An 8,475-nucleotide genomic window follows, 5' to 3' on the forward strand; every position below is an offset into this window, starting at 1 on the left:
AAGAAGATATCTGTATTTCCAGCTGCCTTTTGTCTCACCCAGATGTTCAGAATTCCCACCGATTTTCACAGTCAGATTTTGTGGGGACTCCTCTTTCAGCGCTGGAATTCTAATCCAGAGAGCCCCAGTGTGGGGCTGGGGCCCCTCACTCCTCTGAGAACTCTGCAGCCAAGATATCCCTTCTGATGCTCAACCATCACATGTAGGTATGGGACCACCTCGTTTCATCCCGTCTCCACCCCTCCTACCAGTTTCCAGTCTTGATGTGGCCTCTTATTTATATCCTTAGTTATAGGACTTCTGTTCAGCTGATCTTTGAACGGTTCTCCAGGTTAACTGTTCAATAATTTAGTTGCATTTTTAATGTGGTTGTGGGAGGAGTCATGCATAGTATTTACCTACTCTGCCTTCTTGACTAGAACTCTCTCTAATTTCCCTTTAGATTTCTTTGACATACAGGTTATTCAGAAGTGAGTTATTTAGTTTCCAAATATTTCAGAATTTTTAAGGATCTTTCTGTTATTATTTCTCACTGAATTCCATTGTGGCAAGAGAACATACTTTGTAAGAAACTTTTAATTTTATTGAGATTTTTTCGATGGGCCATAATGTACGTATCTTCATTAATGTTCCATGTGCACTTGAAAAAAATTTGTTTTCTGCTGTAGTAGGGTAGAATGTTCTATAAATATCAATTAGGGTAAGTTGGTTGACAGTGTTGCTCAAGGCTACTATAGTCATGCTGATTTTCTGCTGTTCTATAGGTTATTGAGAAAGGAGTATTAAAGTTTCCGATAATTGTGAATTTGAATATTTCTCCTTATAGTTCTCAGTTTTTGCCTCTCATATTTTGACACTGTTGTTAGATGCATACACATTAAGGGTTTTCATGTCTTTTTAGAAATGACCCCTTTATCAGTATGTGATGCCTCTCTTTATCTTTGATAACTTTGTTTGCTATGAATTCTGCTCTGTATGAAATTTATATGCCTGTTCCTGCTTTCTTTTGATTAGGGTTAGCATGGTATATCTTTCTCTTTCTATATACTTTTAATCTATAGTATCTTTATATTTAAAGTGTGTTTCTTATAGACAACAGATAATTGGGTCTTTTTTTTGACCCACTATGACATTATCTTTTAATTGGTATATTTAGGTCATTGATGTTTAAAGTGATTATTGATATAGTTGGATTAATATCTCCAATATTGTTATTGTTTTCTATTTGTTGCCCTTGTCCTTTGTTCCTACCTTTTCTTCCCATTTTTCCTGTCTTTGTGAATTTTGTCAGCTTTATCAAGGTATAATTGACAATAAAATTGTAAGGTATTTAAAGTGTACAACATGATTTGATATATGTATACATTGTGAAAGAATTCCTTCCATCGAGTTAATTAACACGTCCATCACCTCACATATTCTTTCTTTCTCTCTTTCTTTCTCTTTTTCTTTCTTTCTTTCTTTCTTTCTTTCTTTCTTTCTTTCTTTTGCTTTCTTTCTTTCTTTCTTTCTTTCTTTCTTTCTTTCTTTCTCTTTTCTTTCGTCTTTCTCTTTTCTTTCTTTCTTTCTTTTCTTTCTTTCTTTCTCTTTCTTTCATTCTTTCTCTTTTTCTCGTTCTTTCTCTTTTCTTTCTTTCTCTTTTCTTTCTTCTCTTTTTTCTTTCTTTCTCTCTCCTCTCTCTCTCTCTCTCTCTCTCTCTCTCTCTCTCTCTCTCTCTCTATCTCTCTCTCTTTGGAACACCTTCAAGTTCTACCCTCAGCAAATTTTAGTTATAGAATACCATGTTATCCACTATAATCACCATGTTACATGTTAGATTCTTAGAACTTATTCATCTTATAACTGAAAGTTTTTACTGTTCCACCAACCTTTCAACCTCTCCCTATTTCTTCCACCCCCCAACAACAATTTTCTACTGTTTCCATGAGTTCAACTTTCTTTTTTTTTTTAGATTTCACATATAATGATACCACACAGTATTTGTTTTTCTTCATCTGGTTTATTTTGCTTAGCATAATGCTCTCCAGGTTTATCCATGTTGTTATTACAAATAATAGGATTTCATCTGTTTTGAAGGCTGAATAATATTCCATTTTGTGTGTGTGTGTGTGTGTGTGTGTGTGTGTGTGTGTGTACATATCACATACTTTGCCTAATGTGAATAATGTTGCAATGAACATGGGAGTACAGATGTCTCTTTGAAATATTGGTTTCATTACTTTTGAGTATATACCCAGAAGTGGGATTGCTAGATTATATAGTAGTTCTGTTTTTAATTTCTTGGGGAACTTGCATACTCTTTTCCATAGTGACTGTACCAATTTACATTCCCACCAACAATGTACAAGGGTTCTCTTTTCTCCACATTCTCACCAGCATTTATTATCTCCTGTCATTTTTCGTGTGTGTGATTTTAATTGAGCAATTTGTATGATTCCATTTTCTCTTTTTTCTTAGCATATCAGGTGGGGTTTTTGTTTCGTTTTGTTTTGTTTTTGCCTTTTTTAGTGGTTGCCTTAGAGTTTGCAATATATATTTATAACTAATAAGCCCACTTTAAAAACCACTGTGCTGTTTCACAGGTAGTGTGAATACCTAATAGTAACAAAATAATTCTAATTCCTCCCTCCTGTCCATTGTGTCGTTGCTTTCATTCACTGCACTCGTACATCAGCATACATAAAAAAGTGTGGAGGCCCCAGTGATGAGTGTCTGACTCTCAGACTTGTCCAGCAATTTGTTCATTACAGTTTGCTTTCCTTCCCAGCACTAGTTCCCTGGGAGGTTTCTGCTCCCGGCTTCTGCTCCGGTAAGCTATGAGTCTCTGTATCTGCCTGCGTCTCCAATCTGGGGTGAGCAGTGGTTTGTCCTGTGACCTCACTTCTTACATATCTAAGAATTGTTGATTTTCCAATTTGTTCAGATTTTTACTTGGTAGGGTGGAGTGGTGACTCTAAGCTACTTACATGTGGGAAACCAGAGTCACTTTCTTATTAGCTTTTGATCATTAGTTTTTCCTATAACATTATTTTCAAATTGAGATAATATATTCTTATGTCTCATCAATATTTTAAGTTCATCCAATATATCTTCAAAATTACATTCTCTAATTCATTGTTAGTAAGAGATAGGCCTTTAATAATCATGAAGCTTTATGTATTGCCCACAATTTCCCATGGCAAGTGTTACTATCTATTTCCTCTTAGTCCAAAATATCATACCATACTGAAAATTTGCATAAGACATTGTAATTTATTTATACAAATATATTTTTGTTTTTAACATCATGTTTCATTTGATATTATGTATGCTAGTATTTGATAAATGTTAATATTTTTAGAAGTGTCCTAATTCTGTTTACTCCACTTTCCTGCATGGCCCAGAGAGGGAAATCTATGCATCTTATAACTCCCAAACACTTCTGTAGCACCCAGTGGATCTCTGCCAAGATCAAGTCAATCCCTCCTGCCCCAAGACACTAAAATGCTCTAATACAATTGCGGCAAGCAAAGAGCCTAGGGAGTGGCAATTTCCTTATTGTCCAAACATCTCTCTCTGCCTTGACCTTGAAACACAAATGCACTGACAGACTCAAAACAGCACAGACCAAAGAGAGAAAATTGAAACTGAGACCTGAGCATCCCTAGGTTCCTGGAGAACAAAAAGAAGCAGAGTTTCTGGAGAGTCGTGGGTCTCAACTGGAGGAGGCACCCCCACACACAAGTGCTTCTCCCCTGGCCTGTGGCAAAGGGCAGTCAGTCTTCCAAATACCCAGTAAGGAACAGCTTTGTGAGGAAAAATTGAATTCAGAAATCCTGTTTCCACAGCATCCCGAAATCATTCTGACACCACAGTCACATAGCTATGAATATACTGTCCCCATATTCCCTTCTTAATAACATTCAGACCGTCCAAGGGTGATTCGTTTCATAACTCTGCCTGAACTGAATCTGGATATTGCTCAGCCTCTGTATGAAAAGATCATACTGGCATCCTACTGATAAGGTTGTTTTTGATAGTCGTTTATCTTAAAATCATTTCAAACTTGTAGGACATTGCAAGAGCAGTACAAAGTACTCTTGATCTTTTCAGTCAGATTCCACAGTGTTATCACTTTCCCACATTTTCCAATTCCTTTAAAATACTCCAGTGTATTTTCCCCAAAAACAGGGACGCATTCTGAGATAACCACCACATAACTCCTTAATCAGAAAGACAACATTTTTTCAAGGCCACAGGCCCATTTCAAATTTACCAACTGCTCAACCTATGTGAAAATGTCTCTCTTTTTTTTTTTTCATTCTAGGCCAGTTTTCTTTTTTTGGAGCTGTTCCTCACACTCTCTCACATTTTCTTGTCCTTGACAGATTTATAGAGCACAGATGACCCCACCCAGGCCTGCCCATTGTCTCCTCCTAAGCAGACTCAGGCCCTGTGTTCCCAGCAGGACCCCCGGCCTGATGCAGAGCTTCCCTCAGTGCGGCCCTTCAGGGCACATGAGGTCCACCGTCCTCCCCCCAGCACTGCTGATGCCAACTGCATAACTGTGCGACATCTCTGCCAGCCTTCTCCAAACACACAGAGATTTGTTTTTACTTTGTATGAGTGGAATTTTATGGGGAGATATTCACAGTTTCCATCAATTTCATGTTTCCCTTCCAACTTTCCCCCACCAGCCTTGTTATCCATTAATGATTCTCACCTGGATCAGCTACCGTTATAATAGTTGACAAATGGCAATTTTTCCATTTCTATCGCTGCTCCCATATTTACTACTTGGCTTTCTACTGCTCCCTATTTATTTATCCAATGTTTTATAATCTGTTATCATTATTTATTTTGATGCTCAGATTTGACCAATAGGATTCCCTTCAAGATGACTACATCAGGCTCTGGGTAAGTCACCTGTGCTTGGTCCAGGTAGTGTCCAAGGAGGGAAGATTCCATTATTTCTGACCCTTCCCCAAATTACACTCTTGTTAGAGGTGTTATTTCTTTTATCAAGCCATGTGAGTAGCCATCTTTGAATATTTAAAATTCACCAATACCCTCCTAAATTTTCTCTGGGCTTATTCTCTATTCCTTACTTCAATTCATTCTGCCTCTACGAGGCTCCTTTTACAAACACAAATCTCATCATGTCACTCTCCTGTGTACTGCTCTTTCTGTGTTTATTTTGAAGGGGAGGAAATACATTGTGCAGGAACTGGAGATAAATTTGTCCAGGAAAGATTTTTGCTTCAAGAATGAAGAGACTGGAGGAGTTTACAGGTGGGAGAGATTGGAGAAAAAACATCTCCACAATATGTAGGAGTAGAGGGGAGAGGCAGAGGCACTGGGATGCCTGGAGACTTCAGAAGTAGAGACACAGGAGGTGTGGCCCATCTTTGTTTCTGGGGACACTCTTTATTCTGGCTCCTGACGTAGGATTTTCTCCTTTATTCCTACTGTGGACAAAAAAAAAAGAGGAGGAGGAGGTATGGAAAGTAACCTCACAGGGTGATTTGATTATAAATTCCTAACTGAGCAGATCATGGTGAGCAGTCATGCCCCAGGCATATAACTTTTTAGTAAAAGGTTTATCTTTGCCTTAAGCGAGCCCTGTCCATTGTTTCTGTGCATCTAGGTAAACACACCTTTGAAATAAGCCACAACAAACTTCAAGAGAGCCTACAATTTTGTTTAACTATCCTGTAATCCAATCCCCATCTGCTTTCTCCCACCTCCATGTAACCTTCCTTAGTTCCCTCTTTAATTTCAAATGCATAAAAGAAGCTGCAAATTTTATTCACTAGAGCATTTGAGATCTTGCTCCTCAGCACTTGTCATTGGTTTGATTCAAATAACATAAAAAAAAATCGCCCCAAGTTTGGACGTGTTCTTACAATTACACTACCTTTCCCAATGCTTCTCTACAACACTATTTGACAGCACAGGCTCCTCTGGGTGTTAAAACTTGAAGTGCACCCGTAGGTGCACCCTGGGCTCTATTTTTTATTGGTATGCTTTTTTATTTTTTATTTTGTTAAGCGAGGCAACCCTTGGTTGACCTCACAGAATGCAAGGAACTTGTCAGTTTACAATCCCTTATTTTTTATTTTTTATGCTTACAGCACCTGGTCTTCCTAGGTGGTCTCCCATCCAAGTACTAACCAGGCCCGACCCTGCTTCTGAGATCAGAGAGGATCGGGCTTGTTCAGGGTGGCATGGCCTTAGACTGCTATGCTTTAAAAAATAACCTATGGGTTATCTAGTTCATTTTGTTGACTGAAAAATAATATAAACTACGTGTTTCGTTACCAAAAAGGATTTATTTGGGAAAAATAAAGGGTTCCAACCCAGTGCATGCAGACGTGGCCAAAAGCCATGTGCATACTCACTTGCGCGCCAAGATGGAAGGGTATTTATAGAAGGGAAATGGAAGTTAAGGGAGGAAGATAGTAGAACCATAGACCTTTATTATAAAGAGTTCTTCCAGAGCAGCCAGGTGGGCCACCTGGCTGGGGACAGTGCTCCATGCCAGAGGCTGTGATAGGGTCCCAGCCAGTTAGGCTGAGGGCTTGAGAAAGCCCAGAGGTGAACTCACAGGGGAGGCCCCACGGCCAAGGTAAGAGAAACCAACTACACTTCACCAGGAGCTGGCGCACTGTGAAGGTGGCAGGTCCCGAGCTGCTGCCTGACTCCAAAATATGCCTCTGGGTGGTCCTGCCTTCTCCTTGAGTGTGATCTGCCACCACATGTCCATCCTGCTGCAGAGTGACAAGAAGCTTACCCAGGAACAAGTCTCCCACAGTCAAGTCTTAATTCGAAGCAGAGTCCTCAGGGAAAATGGAAAATACATTCCCAAACAGTCTTTCTTGATACAAAAACATTACTTCAACAACCCAGAGAATGGGCTTTTCAAAAAAATTAAAAGGAAAGTAGTGCCTTCTTCTCCTGTGACTGATCCCACTATGCCCACAGGCATGATGAAAGGCAGTGTAACAAATGTTCTCCCTATGATTCTTATTGGTGGATGGATCAACATGATATTCTCAGGCTTTGTCACAACCAAGGTCTCATTTCCACTGACCCTCCATTTTAAGCCTGTGCTACAGCAAGGAATCAAACTACTCACATTAGATGCATCCTGGGTGAGTTCTCCATTCTAACACTTCCTCAATGTCTTTGAGCTTTGGAGCACTTACTCTTTGATTCTGGGTCAAGATAATGCCACTGACCAGTCACAGATGATACAGGAACAGATGACTGGAGCAGCCATGGCCATCGCCAGAGACACCAACAAAGCTTTTAAGCAGAGTGAGAAGCTTTGGAGCTGACAGATCACCAGTGAGCACTAGATGATGTCAAAGAGGAACTCATGGCCAAAGACCTCCACCCTGAAGGCACGTTCAAAAAGGAATTACAGACCTCTATGTTTTTGAAATAATAATGAAAGTCAGAGAAAGGGAGAAAACTCAAGTTAGTGATATTATATAAAACAGCAAAAATACAGTCTTCGGGAAAAGCATTGTCAATTATACCTAATTATTATGTGTAATCAGCCTGACTTCTAACCACGGTGGATTTCTGTTTTCTTAGGATCTAAACATCCTGCATTTTACCTTTAATTTTTTGTTAGCATTTTTATAACTCTTTACTGAAGAGAGTTATAAAAATGTAGGAACTGTGGATTAGCAAAATTAAGCTCCCTGAGTTGTTCATTTTGAGCCCGCAGAATGACATAAAGAGCAAATGTGTCGAAACCTTATTAAAATAAACTCTTTCCAGAGTGAATATCCAGGGCCAGGACTGACTTAGCTAACCTTCTTTATCTCATAATACTGTCCAGTGAAAATCCATGACTGTGAGACATTGCTGGATTCTCAAGTGCTTTTGGGATTATCAGAGACAGGTTAAGTAATGTGAGATCTTGATCTAGAGTTCAGAATATATCAAATCCATTGACAAATTAGTGGTGCTGTACTGTATATGGCTCAAATGAACGAAAAACTTCATTTTCCAGTTATTCTACATAAGAGAGAATTTATCACTGTAATAAGGGAGAGAGGGCGATTGCTGGCAGACACATAGTTAAGGGTTGCCCAGAAATAATTCCAACTGGATTAACTCTCTGGAAAGTGGCAGGATGCCATTTCTGTACTAAGAGATTGCATGTTGAACACTGTAATAAAGAATAAATGACTCTTGACTCTATAAATTAAACCATCCTGTGTCTCTTCAAAAAAAATAAAATAAAATAAACAACAATAGAGTTCTTCCTGTAGGGTTATAGCAATTACATAGAGTGCAAGAACTTATATAAGCCCTAGTTCCTCCCATAGACCCTCCTGACTGATTATATTTCCTTAAAGTTCTAGTTAGTCTTTATAAATTTCTATGGCATTTGTGATGAACTCAGTGCTTATAACACACCCCAGATTTCATCTCCATCCAGAATTAGATCTCCAGCAGCCTAATTGGTTTTCTTTTTTG

At 38.9% G+C, this 8,475-nt stretch overlaps 1 pseudogene; it reads left to right on the top strand.

Annotated features, from left to right (window-relative positions):
• The first annotated feature begins 4,876 nt into the window (after positions 1 to 4,876).
• LOC120610544 (ER membrane protein complex subunit 3-like) lies at positions 4,877 to 7,429 on the top strand (annotated as a pseudogene).
• The last annotated feature ends 1,046 nt before the right edge of the window (positions 7,430 to 8,475 follow it).

The sequence above is a fragment of the Pteropus medius genome, unplaced genomic scaffold (assembly GCF_902729225.1).
Source record: "Pteropus medius unplaced genomic scaffold, Ma_sr-lr_union100, whole genome shotgun sequence".
Lineage (NCBI taxonomy): Eukaryota > Metazoa > Chordata > Mammalia > Chiroptera > Pteropodidae > Pteropus > Pteropus medius.